Here is a 23,035-nt window from a genome sequence, read left to right as displayed (position 1 = left end):
CTGCACACCTTCTCTAGGTGATGCAAGCATACATCCAGTTTCATCAAACATCTTTAACGTTTTAAAATAGATGGCCCATACAAGTTGCATTCCAAAATGATTTATTTGGAATCAATTCTTGGTTCATCCTTATGTTACATTGATTTTATTCATTCATGACCACAGAAAAGTCATGGATGTTATACACTATGCTGTGAGACACTTTCCTGTTTATAGGTATACAGTTAATTATACTTTGATATCCATACAAATGTAGTGGAGTTTTTGTTTTATCTTTTTAGATAGCAATAGCTGCATGTATCGTACGAGGCGACCAATGCGTCAACCCCCTGCAGAATTGGGGATTTGCTTTGGAGTCCTCTATTGGGGGATACAAAAGTGATCAAAATAAATCTGCTGCGCCCATTGCAACATTTGGTACCTTACCTTTCTTTCTGCTTCTAACAACCTTTTATTTCCTAGCGCCTTACTTGGCAACACCTCTCTTTTGGCTTGAATGTTGAACGTTTGCTCAGGTGAGGAGGCCAATTTGTTTTGTTCCCAGGCCGGGACATTCCAAAGTCCTTAAAATGGTGTTATTCTCTGCTGAACATTCAGCATTGAGGGGAATGACAACAACAGGTTCGCCCGTTGTCAGTACAATGTGACTGGGCGGAATGCTGTGATTGGTGCCTTCGGCATGGCATTTTAGTGAGATAGCACTACCATGTCGGCATAAGATCACACGGAGGCAAGCACACTAACATACCCTGTCTCTTGCATACACTACACACTTAAGAGGCACGTTTTTAGCTGTTAATATGATGTTAAACAAAATTAAACCAAACCGTTCGCAGAGTTATGGTTCCCTTGCTTCAACACAGAGGCTTGCGGCTGATGATGTACAATGAGCACCTAAAACCAGTTACAGCCTCTGATGATAATTGGATCGATCATCTGCAAGTACAATTTGCAAGCTGATCCATATAGATCGGAACCGTAATCAAGTATTGATCGAATAAGCGAACAATAAAGCCTTATCAGGACGTCGAGGTCAGCTTCCAAATTTGTATAGGAAAATACTTTGAGAAAATGTAATGCTTAGGGGCATTTACCTTTTAGATATTTAATATGGGGGCAAAGGATAATTTTGAATCAAACATAACTCCCACGAAAGTATGTCTTTTCAACAACTGGAATGGTTGTCCCGTCTAGAGTCAAACATAGATCGTTGTGTAATTTTCGGAGTCGGCAAAAGTGTATACAAACATTTTCAGATTTAGAAAATTTGAAGCCATTTTGTAAAGAAATACCTTTTTGTTTATTATTGACATCTGTAGCTTCCAAGTTGCTTGAAAATATCATAAACTAAAGGTAAATTACATAAATGTATAAAAAGATTTTTGCGGTATTTTGTACTTCCGGTTTTTTGTTTGCCCATTCGATTGAAACTGACAACTGGTCATAGCGAGTCACCCAAACTTAATTGTTGTTGATATCTAGCTGAACAGTCTGAATGCTTGAAGATGTTTCAATAGCAACTTCGTTAGGTTAGTAGTTGTTGATTTTTTTCCCTTCAGTTTGCATTTTTGACACTTTTTAATATGTTTACAATAAATCGACGATGCGTTTGTTAACTCTTGACAGATGCATTCTGTTGTTAGTTTATATTCGATATCAATAATATGTGCGAATGTGCATCGTCGAAACTCACGTTCGATTGTACTAGCGTGTATAAGCGTTTTTTGATAAACGCTAATACAATCGAATGTGGGTTTTCTGACGATGGCAAATGTCGAAAAAAAGATGTGCACTGTATCAAAATCCAGACTGAACGAAAAAAAATAATTCAATAGTTAACTCAAGTAGTTGATATTTACGAACGTAATCATACTGCCAAACATTTACACGTTTGTAACGCTGTTTGTTGTTTTGTATTCGGTTGCATTACAGGGTTAGTTACAAATGTCTTAAGTGCATACAATATGTATGATGTTCTGATGTGCTGTGACTCATACATGTGACAACATAGCATATGCGTATGTATTAAGTGATTGTTACGAATCCCAGTAATTACATATAAATTAGATCATAAATAAGACGTTGCGACAACGTTTGTACAACATTAATGTCAAAATGTTACACAAACGTTTTGCTAACGTTACTTGAAAACGTCTCGTAAACATTCATTTGCAACGTTACTGTTACCTTAATGCAACGTGGAGATCTGACGTGCTGCAACGTTTTTAGGACGTTCTGTGTCCATTGAATTTGGATCTGAAGCTGTTTGGAAAGGCATTTGAGTCCGTGATCCAGCAGGAATACATCCATGACTGGCATGTAATTGAAAAGCAAAGGTTTTGGGAGGGGATATAGTTTTTTTTAAGAAAGGATACACAGTTGGTAACAAAAATGCAAACATAATATCCATAGTGGTGGAGGAATCGAAAGGATCCTCCATCAGACGCAATACAACACTTGTATAATAGGACTGAGGTCACAATTAAATACTTCCTAGTTCAATTTCCACGAATGAAGTCCTATAGAAATATAGGTATTTCAGTAAAAATATACTATGCCTCTTCGAACTTGGTATTTGTGTAAAAGTTGAAATACTCTAGAGATATCAATCTAACAATTTTTGTGTCAAATTTTTATATTGTGCATGTATTTTTTGGTGCAAGATGCTGTGTGAAGAGTCCTGTGTTAACCTCTACCCCTGACCCAGAAGTTTATATTTGACATTGGTGACACATGCAAACGATTATCCAAAGAAAAAGGCAAACATGCTTTTTAATGTTTTACTCCCAAGATGTTGCTCTTGACCAGGTTAGATGGAAAGTTGGCTATTTAATATTAGGATTTTTTTATGAAATTAAATGTTGAAATGAAACATAGTAAAATTAATTGTGTTCTCAGTCCTATGTGTAAACAACGCTCGTTGTTATATAGATGCTTCATATATAGCATACAACCAAATTTGATACAAACAATTCTGCGATAATGACTGCTGGCATAGGTTTACGCTCTCTGTACAATAGCTTTGTGATTCATTATACGCCTATTGGATCATGTGAATGTGTGGTTATCGATTATATTTTCCTGGTGATGAGTTTATATAAAAATATAAATAATATCCCTGTGTACGAATATTACACCAGGCTCATATAGTCTATAAAACAGCGTCAGCTATGTTATATTCGTACATTTGTCCAATAGGCAGGAAATATTTAAGACAACGTGTCATCATACTTGGTTGCACATGACACGTAACACATTTACGTCGGCTAATAAATAAATCTCTTCAGTTTGGGCAGCAGACCGTGAATTGTTTAGAAACGTTAAGAATTCTCTTTGACAATAGTGCAATTAGACTCGAGGGAAATGTTGAAAAATCCATGATAAGAGTTGAAAACATTAAAATAACCGTAATTACACATGTTTAATGGATAAGATTGGCACTAAAAGTAGCTGCTGAACAATACTTGATCTGGTATTGTAGTAAGGGTGGTAGAACTTACGTATTAGACAAACACAGAAGAATGTCCAGGTGAACTACCACATGGAATATGTCAGATCATATAATTATGAAAGAGTTTAAATTGCTTCTGTAGTACTGGCCGGCATTCAGAACTAGTTTAGATCAAAATTAAATAGCCTGAATATTTATTAGATAGATAAAGGAACACACATGTACAGTGGTATTGTGAAGTAAGGTTTTTCATTTGAATCATTATCAGAACTAGACCGCATTATGCGATGCAAATGTACATATGTATATAAAGCGGTAAGGAGTTATAAATGTTCATGTGACTTCAAAAATATATATAAAACAGAACACGAAGACTACAATTCATTAGCCCATTCGCCTTTTTTTGGGCTCTTCAGGCATGTGTATTTATATACTAAGAGAAAAAAAGAAACTGCATGCGAGGAATCGTTATAGAACATGTATTACCAACTGTATATACATGAAATGCACACACATGACCGAGTATGACACATACACACTATCCGTGTGTCATTGACTGTTTTTGCCGTGCAGTTTGCTCTCTATAGGCGTTGACCAGTTTGCACGTTTTTCTTGTCCAGCCTTCAAATTCGACAATGAAAGTTTATTTTTCAACTGTTGGGTCACTCTGTTGAGACCAGTGAACGGTAAAAACAGCATTATAAGGTTTTAATTTGTGATTAATGCTATGCCGAGATTCAATGAAAATGACCGCCTCCGGATTATTGGTATGCTTCAAGCTGTTATGGGCCAAGCCGTTGTTTCTACACGTTTTCATTTCCATCGAAACACAATCCGGGATTTGTGGAGACGACATCAACAGTTTGGCACATGTGACGTCACGTCAACAGGACAATCATATTCGGCTTGTTCATTTGAGAAATCGCTTCCAAACGGCAATTTTGAATGCAAGGACAATCCCTGGGTTGCTACCAATAAGCCCGAGAACTTTACGGAACCGATTGTGTGAACGAGCTATCCGTCCGCAACGTCCTGCAATCCGCCCAGTTCTTCTGCCACGTCATCGTGTAGCACGTCTGGACTGGTGCAGAAGGCATCTGCGATTTTCCCGACGGGATTGGGCAGGCATTTTGTTTACGGACGAGTCGCGAGTCCACCTGGATAGTAGTGATGGCCGTTCCAGAGTGTATCGTCGCGTTGGAGAACGTTTCCGTGACGCGTGTGTCGGACAACGACGTTCTTTCGGCGGAGGCAGCGTTATGATTTTGGGCGGCATCACAGCCAACGGGAGAACGCCTCTGGTGGTTGTTAACGGGAATTTGAACGCGCTACGTTACAATGACGAGATCCTCCGGACCCACGTCGTTCCATTCGTGCAAGGGCAGCAACGTCACGTTACGCTACAGCAGGACAACGCAAGGCCACACAAAGCTCGTGTCGCTGTGGACTTTCTGGCCCAGCAGAACGTTGACGTGTTGCCGTGGCCTGCTGTATCCCCCCGATATGTCGCCCATTGAACACGTCTGGGATGAAATGAAGCGCAGATTACGGGCATTACCTAATCAACCGGTGACGTTGGCTGATTTGGCTGCATCGTTGGTACAGATCTGGAATGCCATCTCACAAGCATTCTTGAACCGTTAGTCATCTGGCATTGACAATACGCCATTTGGTATTCATATAGGGATTGAGTGGATTTGTTTGCATGTACATTCCGGCAATGAATAACAATAGCTGATACACATATCCTGTAACAATTGTCCCTGCTGCCCACATTGCATGATCGTAAGAGGCGACTAAATTTGGAACCTTATCTTTTCTCTTCTTTCTAAACAACTCTCTTCTTCCTAATGTCTCTCTTGACAATGCCTCACTTTTGGCCTTTAGTTGAGCGTTCCTCCCTGTGAGGAAGGCTTTGGGTTCCTCCCCCTGGCCGATACATACAAGGGTCTGTAGTGTTTACGTCTGTTTAACGCTCATCAATTTAGGAGTGGGACGACTGGTTCGCCCGTTGTCAGTGTAGTTTTACCGGTTGGGGTGTCCTGCTCGGTGTTTTCGGCAGTATGTTTCAGTGAGGTAGCATTACGAAGTCGGCATCAGTTCCCCGCTATTACAAGGAGACAAACACGAACATAGTGCAGCCTCCCAAATCACACGCATGCATCTTACACACATGGAGGCCGTCCTTAAATGAAAACAGCTGTTGATAGGACGTTAAACAATACTTAACCAAACCAAACCAAACCAGAAGATATGTAGATTAGCTACTGCTATTCATTGCCACAATGTACGTGAACAAAATCCATTCAATTCATATATTTACGTTACGGTCAACTACAATGAAAACGTTACAACTCTTTTTGTAAATTTATTGTTTTTGATATTAATATCGGACAAGAAAACCATAAAATGTCTGCACTATTTCAAATCATCGGTCACCGTAGTAACCATCCAGGAAACCCGTCGGCAGTGTCGGTATAGAGCTCATTTGAAGATAAATGTACAGCCGTTGAATATGCTGTTTGCTAAAAACCCTGCAGATGTAACTGATGATAAGTGCCCTGTGCCATTACAAAGCTCTCTGGGTTAAATGTGCAAGTTCATGTCACGGGGTTTATCCAGCCAGACGTTTGGGTGTTAGAAAGTTTTGACTACGAGGAACCGATTGCGAGTCGGAAGTCAGTATTTAATATGACATTGTAATTTTTTTTTTTTTTTTATTTCAAATTAAAATTAGAGGCCCAACGGGCCTGCATCGATCACCTGGAATAAATCTCTCACTTGTAACATTAAAAGTGATCTAAAATAAAGCTACAGGCAAAATATCAGTATTTATGAATAAAATTCATTCAAAAGAACCTGTTACATTTTTTTTTAAACATTTCACCTCTGTGATTGAAAGTCGACCTAGGTCATTATGTTGAACAAATTTTATAGCCTTTCATCTCAGGATGCAACTTGCATAATATCAACATCCGGGACCCGTGGTTATTCAGAAGAGGTCGTTTAAAGATTTTAAACAAATTTGACCACTGTGACCTTGAATATAATTCAAAGTCATTCACTTTAACAATCATGTTAGTCCTTGATCCCAGCATGCTACTGACTAAATATCAACATCCTGGGCCTTTTGGTTATTCAGAACAAGTTGTTTAAACATTTTGAACATATTTGTTCCTTGTGACCTTGAATAAGATTCAAGGTCATACATTTAAACAAACTTGGTAGCCCTTCATCCTAGTATGCTACTGACTAAATATCAACATCCTGGGCATTTTAGTTATTCAGAAGAAGTTTTTTAAGGGTATTTTTAACAATTGACCCCTGTGACCTTGAATATGGGTGAAGGTCATTCATTTGAACAAACATGGTAGCCCTTAACCTCAGCATGCTTCTTGCCAAATATCATCACACTGGGCATTTGGATTATTGAGAAGAAGTTGTTTAAAGTTTTCAACATAGTTGACCCCTATGACCTTGAATATTGGTGAAGGTCATTCATTTGAACAAATTTTGTAGCTCTTAATCTCAGCATGCTACAGGCCAAATATCATCACCCTGGGTATTTTGGTTATTGAGAAGAAGTTGTTTTTAAAAAAAATAACATATTCGACCCGTGTGACCTTGAATATCGGTGAATGTCATTCATTTGAACAAAATTTGTAGCCCTTTATCTCAGCATGCTACTGGCCAAATATCATCACCCTGGACAATATGGTTATTCAGAAGAAGTTGTTTAAATGTTTTTGAAGACAATTGACCTCTGTGACCTTGAATATAAATGAAGGTCATTCATTTGAACAAACTTGTTAGCCCTTTATCTCTGCATGCTACTGACCAAATATCATCACCTGATTATTGAGATGAAGTTGTTTAAAGTTTTTAACATATTTCACACATGTCACCTTGAAAAAGGGTGAAGGTATTTTATTTTAACAAACTGTGTAGCCCTTCATCACAGTTTGTTTCTGGCCAAATATTATCACCCTAGGCCATTTGGTTATTGAGAAGAACTTGTTTAAAGGAAAATATTGACGACAGACGACGGACGGACGACGGACACCGCGCCATGGCATAAGTACAATGTTGCACTATTTATGATTTTTGTGATGGTTACTTTTATTTCTCGAAACAACGTTATCTCGGTGAAGGGGAGAAATGGTACTATGCGTAGTAATATGATTTGTCATTGTGTGTGAAATCAGCTGGCCTTAGCTGATTCATAGTGTTGTATTCATGGTCTAGTGGCAGTTGTTTTCAGTTGGTAGATTCATGTACAGAACAAACCAAACAAATCAAGAATATATTTAACATCAAGAATGTAAATATATAATATCGCATTACACTCTAGAGGGAGGGGGCAGTAAATGCTTCTGGTTTGTGGTTTATCACAAAAGAGCACATGCTATAGATCTATGGTGTGATGGAGGATACAGCCTATGCATACGTTAAGATATAGGTTGAGCAAGATTGGTTTAATAAACTTGATGGCAGTTCATCTCGTACAAAATTATCGGGCCATGGATATGTGCATGTGTCGTGAATGTTAGGATACCATATAAGAAAAAAATCAGGTACAGACTGGACATTATAACTTGCACCTGTATACAATATCATTTAAATCTGTAAAGAAGTATATTAAGAGTTTACCCAATTGCCCCGAGTAACCTCTGACTCTAATAATAAAACTTACTTTTAATTCAGTTCATTGTGTGCGCAGCTACAGTGGTAAATCCTACAACAAGAACAAAAATTCCACATTCAATGTATTTTCCAAGTAAATAGGTACGCCGATTATCACTGAAACTTATCCATAGTCCTTTTGTTAGAAGTAATCCACTTTCAAAGTCACAATGTTGTTTGACTTAGGCAAACATGTATTCAGGATGGCTGACCTCTAGTAGTTCCAGTGACACTAGGTGAAAATATGGTGGCCCATATATGCAATCATTATAGCAACATTACAATTTTTTTACTTATGACACATTTTTTTCTTTTATATATGTTATATCCCAGCATTACACAAAACTCATTTATAATACTAATTTTGGACTGGAAAAAAATGAGGTGAAAAAACAATAGTCCTAGAGGGCGTGTATCGCTCACATGGATATTTCACTGATTATGGCAAAATTTCCCCTTTTTTTTTCAACATTGGATCTCCTCACCCAATAGTCGTCCAGACCAAATCTTATCAAAATCCATTAAGCCACTGTGAGGAATGCAGGTCCCTACAACCCATGGGGAGCCAGACCCACGTTTTATACAAAATGTATTCCCTCCCTCTCAAGGATGCTTTATATCACATTTGGACAAAATCCTGTCATTCCTAAAGGAGGAGGGGGGGGGGGGGGGGGGGGGGGGTTGGAGGTTGAAATGATAGTACTTAATAAGAGTTCTTTTCTAATTCAGGCTTCCTAAGGCTCCTTAATATTAAGTTGATTGCTCAGTGATACATTCCTGTAATGGTGGGTTACTTCCACTGTATTTCAACTTTACTTGTGGTATTAACTGCAAATTTTCCGAATACCATCACCGGATGTCACGTCATTCCTACAAAACAAGAAGGATTTTGAAAAAAAAAACAATAAATTTCCAATATTAGGCCCTTGAAGTAATTCTCTATATGACCTTGCTAAAACATGTCAAACATTTAAATTTTACATTGGAGTAACAGCAAACAGAAACATAATTACGGATGTCATGGTCTAATTTTTGAGTGGCTGTCTTCTTACACCCTTCTTTAGACCGCATACGGATTGCACACCGGACAGCAGTTGTCAGTCTGACTCGTATCATCTTGGTCAGTCCTCTACTTCCCTTGTAATGTGGTTTGTCGGACACTATTTTTTCCAAACTGGACCGGAGACACTTGCACACATGGTTAGAACATTCCATCTTTGTAACATGCCTACCCCACATTGGAACTGACTGGTGGATCCTTGCAAACACGGAACTGTCACCATCAGCAATCATCCGCATGTAGCGTAGGCCATACAACTTCTCTACATTCAAAAACCCATCAAGAATGATATCCGCTTCCATAGCCTGACTAATCTCTGTCCAATTCCTAAAACAGGTGTGGCTAGGGGGAGTGGTTTTCCTGGTTTCTGACAAAGCACAAAGGTAACAGTTCTACCTCCTCAAGAGCATTATAAGAATGTTTATGGCTACGCTTTGACCATCCTCCGTCACAAATTACCGTTATGGCTGGCACACCATTATGAAAATCTCCACATTCAACGGCCAGCTCCCCTGCAGCAGCAGCCATCATGTCCTCTTTGAGGCAATCATTCCATAGGTCGTCAATATCACTCTCAATAGCTGAAAATTTGCGTTACGATATCACTGTTAAATTCAAGGTAGCACAGGTTTCTCCAAGATATGATGCACCTCTACCCGATACCATGGTACCCCATACCGCAGTAAGATTTACATCATTCACAAGCACATCCCAGCATTAGTTCTCCAGCCAGGCCACAAACATTCCTCTCTCCAAGAATAGATAGGAGATCATGATCATCATCCAACATAGCAGATATGATACCACAAGTGGACGCATGGCGCATCAATGTCAAATGGTGTTTTTGTAAATTTCCCAGGTGAAAATATCTGTAACCGTCACAATCAAAAGTATCAACTTTATGGATGTGGATGCCAGGTTTACGTTGCGGTATAGCACAAAGTCCAGAAGTGTTCGTAGGGTTAAGGCGTTTCACAAAAAAAATCAGTGTCGGCTGTCCACGATCAACATTCAAGCCAGAGGTAAGGTATTGTCAAGAAAGGCGCAGGAAAATAAAAGGTGGATAGAATCAGACAGAAAGACAAAGATCCCAAATGTTGCAATCGGCGCAGCAGATTTATTTCTGTCGTTTCTGTGTTTCCAAAGATGGCCCACAATCAAATACCCCATTATCCAGGGGTTCCGACATAAGTCGTCTCTTACGTAACCTGCAGTGGGTAACAGCAGGTGAGTTATATACTCGATCCCCGACCTGCAGGGGTGTATTACAGAGAAAAATAACTGATATTCAATTGAAGTTAACACATCTTGTGACTGTTTATTCTGATGTTGGATGCTTTTGCTTTTGCTTTGGTTTAGTATTGTTTAACGTCCTATCAACAACTAAGGTCATTTTAGGACGCCTCCCCCCTGCCTGCCTGTATGTTTTGGGAGGCTGCGATATGTTCGTGTTTGTCCTACATAAAAGAGAAGGGTTATTGATGCAATATTATTAATGACTTAATAAACTTTATTCTTCATTTGTATACCCCCACAATGAAGTGAGGGGGGGGGGGGGGGGTATACTGGAATCAGGTTGTCCTTCTGTCTTTTTTTTGTAAAAAAAGTTTTCAGACGTGATGACTTCCACCTGATGTTGTGCATCGAAGTGGTATTTTGTTCAATCTGAACCTTTTCTACGGTTTGGTTTGGTTTAGTATACAGTTAAAGTATGGGCTTGAGGGAAATAGCAAGTTTCTGGTGTCCCTTGATCAAGCCAATATCTCTCGGATATAGCAAGTTTCTGGTGTCCCAAGACCAGATATATTTTCCGAGGCGAAGGGACACCAGAAACCTGCTATATCCCTCAACCCCATTTAATTATTAATACATTTATAAACTTGATTGATAGAAGTAGCTTGAACATGTGCGATGCTGTATAATTATCATGTGCTAATTATGTATAAATTATTTGTCGATAGTCTGTGAATTGAAAAAGTTTGTCAATCTTTCAAACTATCTAGAATAAAAATTATTTTGGGGTTATACCGGAAATTGTGTGCACTTTTTGTTACTGTATAAACACTTTGCATAGTTTTTTTTGTGTTAAATATATGTGAAACACCAAATAGACCTGGCATCCATATATCAGTCTCTTCAAACATGGTCGGCTTTTCAATTTATATCTCATTAAGACAAAAAAAACACTTAAGCAACTTAAGAATATCAACAGCAAGTCAATGTTTTCTTGCTGTACAACAACTGTAGTGTGCAGTCGGCATAATAAACATTTTACATCCTTCATGATGTTAAAACATTGTCTTTGTATGATGAAGTGTACATGTACAGGGGACAAAAGGAAGAAATAGAAATCAAGCACTAGGCCTCGAGTTAACAAGTTTTAAAACTGGAGCCCTGGAGGTGTCAGCTGTTCGTGAATTTAGGTCGCTATTTATAAAAAATATCACAGACAGGTGTGATGTTCCACGATTCGCTGGTTTGTCGTACATTCGCCCCTGTTTGTTGTCTATGTCATGCTTGTTGTCGCCTCGGTGGTTCTTCGTTTGCTTTGATGTGACGACATCGTACTCCCTTCCGGACGAGTCCATTCAAGCAGTGAAGTCACCCTTTTTGAGCTCTCCTTGGTTTTCTCTTCCGCGGTTACAGAAATGATACAGGTACTCAAACATAACTTCCCTTTGAAAGCCATTAGCAGTATGTGTATTAAATGCAGATCTATACAGGATCTGCATATCCTCCGGCGTAATCGGTTCTTTTGGAATACTCTCTCCTACACCCTCTTTTTTCAACTGGACGAGTACGGCCTTAAACATTTCGTTCGATTTGGCAAATAATTTATCATTGATTATGTCCTGGTTCCGTGTCCTTAGAAAATGCTTCTGTAGCCCATATCGGAGGGTAACCATGGACTTTTTCGCATAACGTTTTCCATCTTCCAGTCGAACTTCCGCATAAAATTTTCTTAATAGTTGAACACACTCGTGGACTTAACAGCTGTCAATCTCGTCGATTTGTTTACCTTTTGCCTCCAAATAGTGCAGAAGTACAGCAACGGATGCCTTCACAGTTTGTTTGGTACTTTCCGAGCCCTTTCCTCGAGGAGAGTCTTTAGATCACTTTCATCCAGTTCGGAAAATCTTGACAGCGCCCTAATTCATGGAACAAGAGAAAGGGTCGTCTGTACAGTAGGATGCGCGTTCGGTAGCAAGCTCCGCCCACCTCGCGCGCTGCTTCCGAGTTCGGGAACAAGCTCGATCCGCCCACCTCTCGCCTGATTGGCTCGGCGGAAACACCCGAGTGTAGGTGTGTATTAGTTCAGAAGATGTGTTTTAGTTCCCAGACTAACACGCAGGACTACAACACAGTCAGGCAAAAGTGGGGATATGTAGAGTAAATAAAGAAGAGGTAAAATAGCATACAGATAAAGTATGGGCTTGAGGGATATAGCAAGTTTCTGGTGTCCCTTGACCAACTCTATATCCCTCAACCCCATACTTTAACCGTTTTATTATACCGATACGCACTGGAGAATTATTTTTAACTAGAAACAATTGTAAACCATTAGCTGTATAGCTTCACGTCCCAACTACCCTTTTGATGGTAGTGGAGACAAATGCGTCCGAGTTCGGTAGAAAGCTCCGGCCAACTCGCGCGGCGCTTCCGAGTTCGGGAACAAGCTCCGCCCACCTCTCGCCTGATTGGCTCGGCGGAAACACCCGAGTGTAGGTGTGTTTTAGTTCCCAGACTAAAACACAGTCAGGCAAAAGTGGGGACATATTCGATTTTACTAATTAATTTTATATAGAGTAAATAAAGTAGAGGTATATTAATATTGTCCCCCTGTGTGCAAATAGATGCGTGTGTGTTTTGGGAGGCTGCGATATATTCGTGTATATAGAAGAGGGGGTATTAGTAAGCCTTTGGCTCACAGTTCTAGACTGTTTTCATTTAAACGGAAATTTGTCAAATAATTAATATTTTTTACGATAATTGATGTTATATTGAATACACTCTTTGTTCATCTTTATGTTAATTTGATTGCATTCATTATGACCACAGAAAAGTCATGAACGTTATACCCTATGTTGTGTGACACTGTCCTTCGTATAGGTATACAGTTAATTATAATTCGATTTCCATTTAAATGTTATGTTTTTTATCATTTGAGAATAGCAATTGACATTATCAATACTTTAGGCGTAAATCTTTATATCCATAAAATAGTGTAGACAAGCTTTATATGTGTATTTTCATATCATGTAAGCCGGGTTCCCTTAGCATTGGGCAAATTACCGAGGCGAAATTTTGTTTCTTCGACAAACTTGTTTATTCCGTATAACAAGATACCAGGCTCCATGCACAGCTATAGCCACTCGCTTGAGCGACGGCGGTAGATATGATCTACTGTCTGCAATGTATGTATTAGGTAATACAAACGTGTTGTATCTGGCGAGGATAGAGTCAGGATGCTGGGGTTGGCGGGAACGGCGATGATATAGGAGCTAAGAAATGCTCGTGCGATACGAAGTTAGTGTGCAAAGAACCGATTGATCCGTTTGTCAACAGAACGTGGCCATGTTGGTCAAAGTCCAATCGTAGTCACACAACACAGAACGTAATCAATGACACGTGTACTTAATTGAAAGTACATAATAGTGACACATATGCGTTACATACAACTACCTTTTTTGCTTTGGTACCAGACGGAATCTGAAATGTACCGCATCTTTTCGTTTTTGGAAGAGAGCATCGCATTTCGGATATAATTTACTAATGTAAGTTTTCAACGACTGTACTGGGCAGTTAACATCGTCCGATGCATATATACGTGAGTTGGAATTTTCCTTTTAATTCAAATCACCAGGGTGGTTCTTTGTTGCCTTGTTATTACTAAGCTCTACATATTCTTTACCTTTGTCATCAAAGTTGAATCCCCTGCAGAACTAAACCATCAACGTTGAAAAAAAACTCTCGTTTCAAATTTCTTTGGTTTTCATTACAACGCCATGAAAAATCGTATGTCAGGTCAAACCACACGTAGATATTTCCATGTGAAAGGTTGATTTTGTGTCGATACGTCATTTCCTTTTCTCTGTATTTTTTTACATTGTAACAAATATCAAATTAGACTGGCAGATCTCTGTCTGTCAGTATGTTGATTGTCTTCTCAAATCGAGGGTTACGAAGGTATCTATTCAAACCTGATCTATTTCCAATATTCTGTGGTGCTTACTTCTGCATAGAAAACCCTTAAAAGGGAGCCAGTTCCTCGGCGCCATAATCTTTCAACTCGATAGACTGTCAGCCATCCTAGAGAGACAACAAATTAATTTCTCATTTCAGTACATTGACTAACATTGAGTGAGGATGCGTGTGTGTGTTGGTCGGTGGGGGGCACGTATATTGTAATGATTCTTAGCTTGCTTCATTTATTAACACTGTAACAAATATCAATTTAGACTGGCAGATCTCTGTCTGTCAGAGTGGTGATTGTCTTCTCAAATGAAGGGTTACGAAGGTATCTATTGAAACCTGATCTATTTCCAATATTCTGTGGTGCTTACTTCTGCATAGAAAACCCTTAAAAGGGAGTCTAGTTCCTCGGCGCCATCATCTTTCAACTCGATAGACTGTCGGCCATCCTAGAGAGACTACAAATTAATTTCTGATTTCAGTATAGTGACTTACATTGAGTGGGGGATGCGCGTGTGTGTTGGTAGGTGTGGGGCGGGGGCACGTATATTTTAATGATTCTTTGCTTTTTTCATTCTGTTCATTCACTTTTAAATTGTTATATATATTTGAACATATTTATTTTAAATCATTTATGTTTCAGTAATGTAGCTTCCCACGTTGTTGGTTGTTTAGCTCCTAGACAAATATTGCTTTCTGTCAGGTCTGACAAATCACTCTCTTCCATTTTGACAAATCGTGATTTCACTTATTTTGGTTTTGGGAGGACATGTTCTTGAACAGCAAAAATTTAGATATTATAAATGCTTTCTTACAAATAGGTAAAAATGGTTGCTACAATTTTTTATAAGTAGGAGCCAATGGAATTATGGCTGATTTTTTATTTGTTTGGTCACCGCATTATGATAAATTCGATATATCTAAAACGCCTTAAATGAAAAAAAATGACTATTTAGTAAGTAAATAATTTGTTATTTAATTCTTGAAACATATATTAACGAACGTAAACAATCTTATTAGCTGACCGGGCCCGAAGGACCAATATGAGCTTATGCCATACCGTGCCGTCCGTCGTCCGTATGTCGTCCGTACGTCAACAATTTCTTTGAACGACTTTTACTTCTAAACAACCGATTGGAATTTAACTAAATTTGACTGGAAGCATTCCTGGGTAGTGGAGATTCAAAATTGTACAAATTGTTGGGCTGACCCCCAGGGGGCTGAGGGTCGGGGCAAAAAGGGGGCAAATTGTCTATATTGCTACAAACGACTTCTTCTGTAGAAATATGCACTGGATATCAATCATATTTGATCAAAAGCATTCATGAGAGGCAGTGATTCAAAATTGTACAAATGGTTGGGCTGGCCCCCCCCCCCCCCCCCCCCGGGCTAAGGGGTGGGGCCAAAACATATTTATTATTTGGAAATGATTTAGATCCCCACCGTTTAACCATATATACAATTGCTGAGTATAAAGAGAATAATGCGCATTTGCTTCCAGGATTGCTCTATGGTCTGCCCCCACCCTTGGAGACATAGTCCCCGAGTCATAACTTTGAAACGGTTGAGATCCCCACCCCAGAACTATATATACAATTGGTGGGCATAAAGAGACGCATGCAGTCCTGATATTAGAATTGACCCCAGGGTCTGCCCCACCCTTGCAGTTAACCCCTGGGTCATAACTTTGAAACGGTTGACATCCAAAACCCTTAAAACTATATATACAAATGCTGGACAAAAAGAGACGAATGCAGTCATGATATTAGAATTGATCCTGGGGACTGGCCACAACCCTGGGAACTCGTTTCTGAGTCACAGCTTAAAACAGTTGAGATCCCCACCCCATAACCATACATAAAAAAAAACAGTTTGAAATTCAAAACCGGTTGGAATAACATTGTATATATGTATGAGAAGATGGAAGATGCTATGAACATCTGACCGTAACCAACCCCCAGGGGCTGAAGGGTGGGGCCCAGAATGAGGAGTCGGAGGTACTTAAATTTCTTTTAACCCAGACATGGGATAAGGCAGTTCTGGTGGGTTTTATTTATATAATCTATTATTTTTGTGCGTCTTTTTTAAAAAACAAAATATTAGAACTGAGGTTACCATTCAGGCCCAATGGCCTCTTATTTATTTTAGTCTTTTTCTACGCTTGGTTTTGCAAGTGTTCGTCTAATTTATGTTCAAATTGTGTAACAATGCTTGAATTAACAACATTAGATGGCAGATTGTTCCACAAATCAACAGTTGCCTGTGTAAGCGAAACTGTTCGAATATTCAATCTTGAATGCGATTTGTAAATTTTAAAGTTGTGTCCACGTGTACATGAACTGTCCCTGACATTAAGTATGTCGGATACTTCATAATAATATTTCCCTGACATTTGTTTGTAAATTTATATCATGTCGCCAGGGGATCCTCTGTATATTTTTTGTTTTTCTAATCGCTCCTTATAGGATAAGTCTTTTACATGAAGGCCAGTAACCTGCTTTGTTGCTCGACATTTTATAATTAGTTTTTCGAGATGAGGTCACTAAACCTGATTTCGCGTATTCAATATGTGGTCTAACTAAATAATGTATAGCAACCTAAAACTCTCCAAGTTCATGTATGCCAGTGTTCTTCGTAAAACTCCCAATATGGAATTAGCTTTATTTACTTTTTCAGATTTGTGTTTATAAAATGATAACTTATTGTCTATAATGACACCGATATCTTTTACGAAGTTCACAAATTATAAAGCTTCTGCATTTTCCTTGAGTGTGTACTACATTGGAGTGTCACAAGCGCATTACTTTGTATTTGATTGGATTCAAACAAAGAGGCCAAGCCTCCGACCACTTTAGAGAGAACATATTTTCTATTGTAAAATCTTTTAATCTTCTTTATCATTGATGCACTAAATGCTCTCGTATCATCCACAAAGAAGAATGTATTCGTTCTGGGACGTGTTACATCAGGCATGTCATTTATAACAAGTACAAATGAAAGTGGTCCTCAACCCAATCCTTGTGGTATGCCACTTATCACATGGTTCCATTACGACTTTTCTCCATTCACGGCGGTCCCAGCAGGTAGGGCGTGAGAATTGTACCTGCTGCCCCCATTGTGTGATCGGAAGAGGCGACTAAAGGGTCGGTTTCCAAAACGGCCCCTTCTCTGATTCAAATTTCCTGTTGGTGGTGCATTGCCCATGCCGTTGTGGTCACAAATCTATAAAGTATAAAGAATTTTTTTTTTATGTTTTATGAATTAACACGATGTTTTGGAAATAGTTATCAAAAGAAATTTATACTATGTTGCGAATTACAATTTCGAGATAACCTTCTTCTATTTACGAACTTATGTCTTTGATGCTGAAATTGACAACTTTATAAAAATACATTTTCACTGAAATTATGAAATCTGCGTGTCGGAAAGGAGTAAAATTATTCTTCGGAAAAGAAAAAAACAGTAGGTGAGCTAGATAAGAAATTATACGGGGGCAGGCTCCTATGGAGAATTAACATTACTGGAAACAGGCCCTTTGGGATCTTATCATATTTCTTCTTTCTAAATAACTCTCTTCCTAATGTTTCCCTTGACAATGCCTCACTTTTGACCTTTAGTTGAGCGTTCGCCCCTGTGAGGAAGGCTTCAGGTTCTGTTCCCTGGCCGAGACATACCAGAGTCTGTAAAAATGGTAGTTTCTACTCCTGCTTAACGCTCAGCAATTTAGGAGTGGGACGACTGGTTAGCCCGTTGTCAGTATAATGTGACTGGGCGGGGTGTCCTGCTCGGTGTCTTCGGCAGTATATTTCAGTGAGGTAGCACTATAAAGTTGGCATCAGTTCCGCGCTATCACAAGGAGACAAACACGAACATATCGCAGCCTCTTAAAACACACACGCATACTCTACACGCATGCATCTTGCACACAGGGGAGGTCGTCCTTAAATTACTTTAGCTTTTGATAGGACGGTAAACAATACTAAACAAAACAAAAACATCCATTCACGACGACCTGATATTCCGTATTTTGCTTGGTTATAGATAAGGTGTTGCTGAAAAATTTAACAATTACTTTCATAAAATAATCCATAGACGGAAATCGAAAATCTAGGTAACCGCCTACCCCCTCGAGGGAATCCCCGTGCTCTCTCAAACACACAAAATATTACCGCTACAAGCCTATGTGTCGTCAATTCACTTACAAGCCTATGTTCTGTTATGCACGCATCGGTCGGAAATTCATATCCAAACTCAAGTTAGGCTACGCTCACAGCAGCCATTCAGTTTTTCTTTACGAAAGTGGTTTGGACAGCGCTCCTAGCGGCAGGCAATGCGAGAAAAGGCAGATAATTAGAGGAGTTCCGAATGCATTAGAGGTAAGTAAAACGCTTAACACGTGTATTTATGACATCAGGTACTCCCTAGTTTTCAGGGAAAACAATAATGCAGGCCCTTTATGCCTTTTCTTTACAAACTTTAACATAATAATATCGGCTTCTGAAGTGAAATCAACAGAACATCAAAATTGCAAAGATTGAATAAAATCCATGCGTGAGCAGGTTAAGAACCCAACATTCATATTATTCATTCAGGTCATTTTAAATTCATGCACGTGCTATTTATATTTAAATTGCAACAAACGATTTTGCCTCAAAGTTCGCTAAGTTATCAGACTTGTAACAACCCTTTTTTCAGTTCCTACCTCTGTTTTTGAGGAGTTCGTCATGTCGTTCTGATAGCTGTGATCACCACAGTTTATATTACTGACTTAAAATACAGAATTTAAGTTCCTTTATTCATGACGTTACTCAATTTAAATTGTATTTATCTCAAAATTGCGATCACTTGTGCATTGAATGGCATCCTCAATGACACAAACAAGGGTATGTGTAACAAATGTTGAAGAAATGCATTATGAAATAAATCATGCATGACCCTTGTCAAAATGAGTTTACTTTTTAAAATATATGTAATGGTTGAATGAAATATAACGTACATGTATTTGAACATCGCCGTCTTATCGAAAAGTAAATGACCCGCACATGTATGTGTATACACTTTGCTATATTATCATTATACAATGAAATAAGGTTATTTAAAAATAGATTCAATGGGGACGTTTCACTTCTTGAAACAGTGTTTGCCAGCTATCACCACCGACGTAATATATACAAAGCAAGACGAAAGATTTAATAGATAAACTTCTAGCTGGTTCACAGGTAAAATGTACCAATGCATCGGGTGTAAAATAACTGAAAGGTAGGTTCTACTCCAGTAGACAACACACAGAACTATGGAAACATGTATCAACAATGTACGGACATACGGTACATGCTGATATGGAAGTTTAATCATGAAATTTAAGTATCGCTTGTCTGCATATTGGGTAAAATCAAAATAAATCGTGTTATAAGATGTTGTATGGAAGATGTACATGTTTGAAAACTCTAAAATAATGTTATTCACACAAAAAGCAAAAGTGACAAAAACTCTATTTGGCTTTAAAAAATGTAGGATAAGAAGATTTAAATCGTTTTTATTATGTAAATATAGTTGACAGCGAAAGATATGACATCACAACACTTTCTGACGTCAAACCTGATGTGTACATGCATTGCAACGTCATGAATGATGCATTGTCATCTCAAAAATATGAATCATGTGTAAATTTATGTTTCTGACGTAGTGAGAGTGCTATGATACACTGTATTGCTCATCTTGTGGTGGCTGGTAATCACGTTTATAGTTCTTTCCTTCGTAAAGTTCATATATTAATTATACATATGAGAACCAACCATCGTTAGTAAAAAAAAAATGCAAGTATTAACTAGCCGTCCGAATGAACAAGAAAGATTTCAAAACACGATGAGGAAGCCCAAGTTGACAGGACAGTTTCCTGAAATAGAAAGAAGAAAGCAAAGAAAAAAAGCAATGGGGGCACAGATCAGTTTTGATCTCTTCCATTTCTTCGAAGAAGACCCTCCTCCCTCTGATTCTGCATTGGACTCACATTAGTCGCCTTTTACGATACAAATGCAGTGGGATACAGTAGATATATTCTTGATTTCTGCAATGTTCCTCAAAAAAGAGACGAGGAAAAACAAGCCCGTTACTGCAGGGAGGTTTTACAAGCAGTTGTGTGACAAAGTTCCTTAAGTGACCTTAACTGTTTATAGGACGTTAAACAAAATTAACCTAAACCAATCCATGTCGCTATTAAGACACGGTTGTTCCTTACTCTCTTCCATGCTGCGCATAAAAAGGCCAAAAATGTGTTTCGTATAAAGGGTTATTTTCTGCAGTATACGGAGAAAAGTGTATGTGTTACATGATGCATAACCTTTGCATACACATTATCACGCATATCCTATATTTGTCCCTCTGATGTTCGTTTTGTTTACGACTCAGAGGAATATATAATGAAGTAAATGTGAAGGTTAGCAGACATCTTGCAACTTCAGTAGGAACAGAAGTATTACATAAACATTGCACAAGTGTTCATACAAGTATATGAATTACTTATAAGAAAATGAGAAATGTGTCTTTTTACATACACAAATGTTCAATTTAAACCTTATATTATTTTCAACAATTCACAACTTGTTTCGTAATATATGAACATAGTCTTACAAGTCTGATTAGATGCCGAACGATTAGTACAGATGTAAGTATAATCGTTGAAAAACGTGAATTGTGGTAAAATATTCAAATTTACGTTTTTTCATTTCATTTCCTCAGATTGTTTCAAATTCATGCAAGTGTTATTAATTTTTATTATTAAGTTTGAACAAACGAAATACTTGCGTCAAAGTTCGTTAAGCATATCAGACTTTGAACAACCTGTTTTCAGGGCCTACCTCTGTATTTTAGGGGTTCGTTAAGTCGTTCCGATAGCTGTGATATTACTGACTTAAAATACAAAGTGTTTTGAGTTCTATGTTTTATATGACATTACTGTGTTTTTTATTGCATTAATCTCAAAATTGCGATCTTTTGTGCATTGACACTAACAAACGGGTGTGTATAAACATACCCTCAGTGTAATCGATGGTAACGTGAAACGCACGCCAAATACAACACAAGGTTATTCAACAACCGGTTTAGTATGTTTACCTCCAACACGAATGAGCGGGAGAAAATCTGGGACAGCGTTAAGACCCGTATCCTAAGGACAGCATTCATTTCAGCTGAATAGGAAAAGCAGGGTTGATCAGAAAGGGTTCCGGGAACGCATTAAAAGGTACACTGTAACAATCTATGTATGCTTGCTAATTTATTTTATAATCTTGTTTATATATATAACTGAAATATATTTCTACATGTATGCACAAACCTGCTGTGGTGTAAATCTGTATCTTGGGGAAGAAGGCCATTTATGCGGAGGCCTGCTTTTGGAACCTCTCCCGCTTACCCTGTGCCTCACATTGGACAAGTTGGTATACGCCTTATAAGCGTATTAATTCGTTAACGCAGATCTGTTAATATAAATTTCAAATTATATGTCGATAATCCTGAAACAGTTATGGTAATGTCAGGAGACCATTTTATTGCGCAAGGGTGTATATTGACAGCGTCTTTAATTCACAAGGACAGACAGACATATATAGATAGGTCATGATTATAAACATATGTATATACATTCAAACATATAGAAATATCTCACTGTAAGAGATATCATGAATAATAGTTAGGTTGATATGTTTTAGTCATTATTACAGCAGACATGCGGCCAATCATCTAAACATTTGGCCATAGCAGCAATGCTTGCACTGATTTTAAGCTTGAATCGTTCCTATGCATCTCCCCCTATTTTGATACAACTCCGACTGCGTATTACACCTATTGCTATTTCTCTGTCTTATCTCATAAGCAGTGAGATATTACATTAGTCTTTACCAGACACGAGTCTACGCACCCGATTGTGAGTAATGCTGTTTCTCACCTGCATAATAGCTTTGATTAGAGACCATTTTTAATAGCATCAAAGTCTTGGCTAACGAGATTAAGATACCCGAGTACGGTAAGCTTGAGCAAATAAACTGTCGGTTAGAGAAATAGTTTCGAAGCATATCTAATTGAGGGGTTTAAATCAAATAAATGTCTCATAAAATACACCTGTTGTTTGAAGAAATGTTAATTTTGAAGCCTGCCACAGATTTTAAAATGTTTAAGATGTCGTTAAGTTTTGCGTATTGTTCGACGACGAAACAATTTGTGTAGATGTCTTGTGCTCAATGAAACCCCTCCATTGACCTAGTTAATTTGATCGTCATGACGCTTGTGTAAACGACGCGCCTGTGTATGTCTGTACACGTATGTCGTTGGTTACATGGAATTACTGATAGCAATGTTGTGCGGATCCTGTGTATTCTACACCCTAGTCGGTTACACATACTGTGTCTATATTGATCACGCGGTGTATGAAGTTAAATGTATCTACACTCATGCAGAATACTGTTCGTTTTAAACCAAGTATCTTGATAATAATCACCAACTGTGTAACACGTGAACATCAAACATAGTCTGATCCAGTGCTTCAGGTCAGGATATAATTATATAGTTTATTACCTGTAGCAACGAGATATCAGGTCGCAGTGGCGGATCCAGACACCTATCTGGTGGGGTTTCCAAATTTCCTTGGGGGGGGG

The 23,035-nt window shown here is 38.4% G+C and overlaps 1 protein-coding gene across 1 annotated transcript in view; it reads left to right on the top strand.

Annotated features, from left to right (window-relative positions):
- Positions 1–21,322: 21,322 nt before the first annotated feature.
- Positions 21,323–23,035, top strand: part of LOC110464371 (dipeptidase 1-like) — a 16,081-nt gene continuing 14,368 nt past the window's right edge. Inside the window, exon 1 of the mRNA XM_021519560.1 lies at positions 21,323–21,627. The gene's annotated coding sequence lies outside the window, so the exon portion shown is untranslated. The remainder of the gene's footprint in view (positions 21,628–23,035) is intronic.

The sequence above is a fragment of the Mizuhopecten yessoensis genome, unplaced genomic scaffold, assembly GCF_002113885.1.
Source record: "Mizuhopecten yessoensis strain PY_sf001 unplaced genomic scaffold, ASM211388v2 scaffold10985, whole genome shotgun sequence".
NCBI classification, from domain to species: domain Eukaryota; kingdom Metazoa; phylum Mollusca; class Bivalvia; order Pectinida; family Pectinidae; genus Mizuhopecten; species Mizuhopecten yessoensis.
The sequence above is the reverse complement of the archived record's forward strand: the minus strand, read 5'-3'. Positions and strand labels throughout refer to the sequence as shown.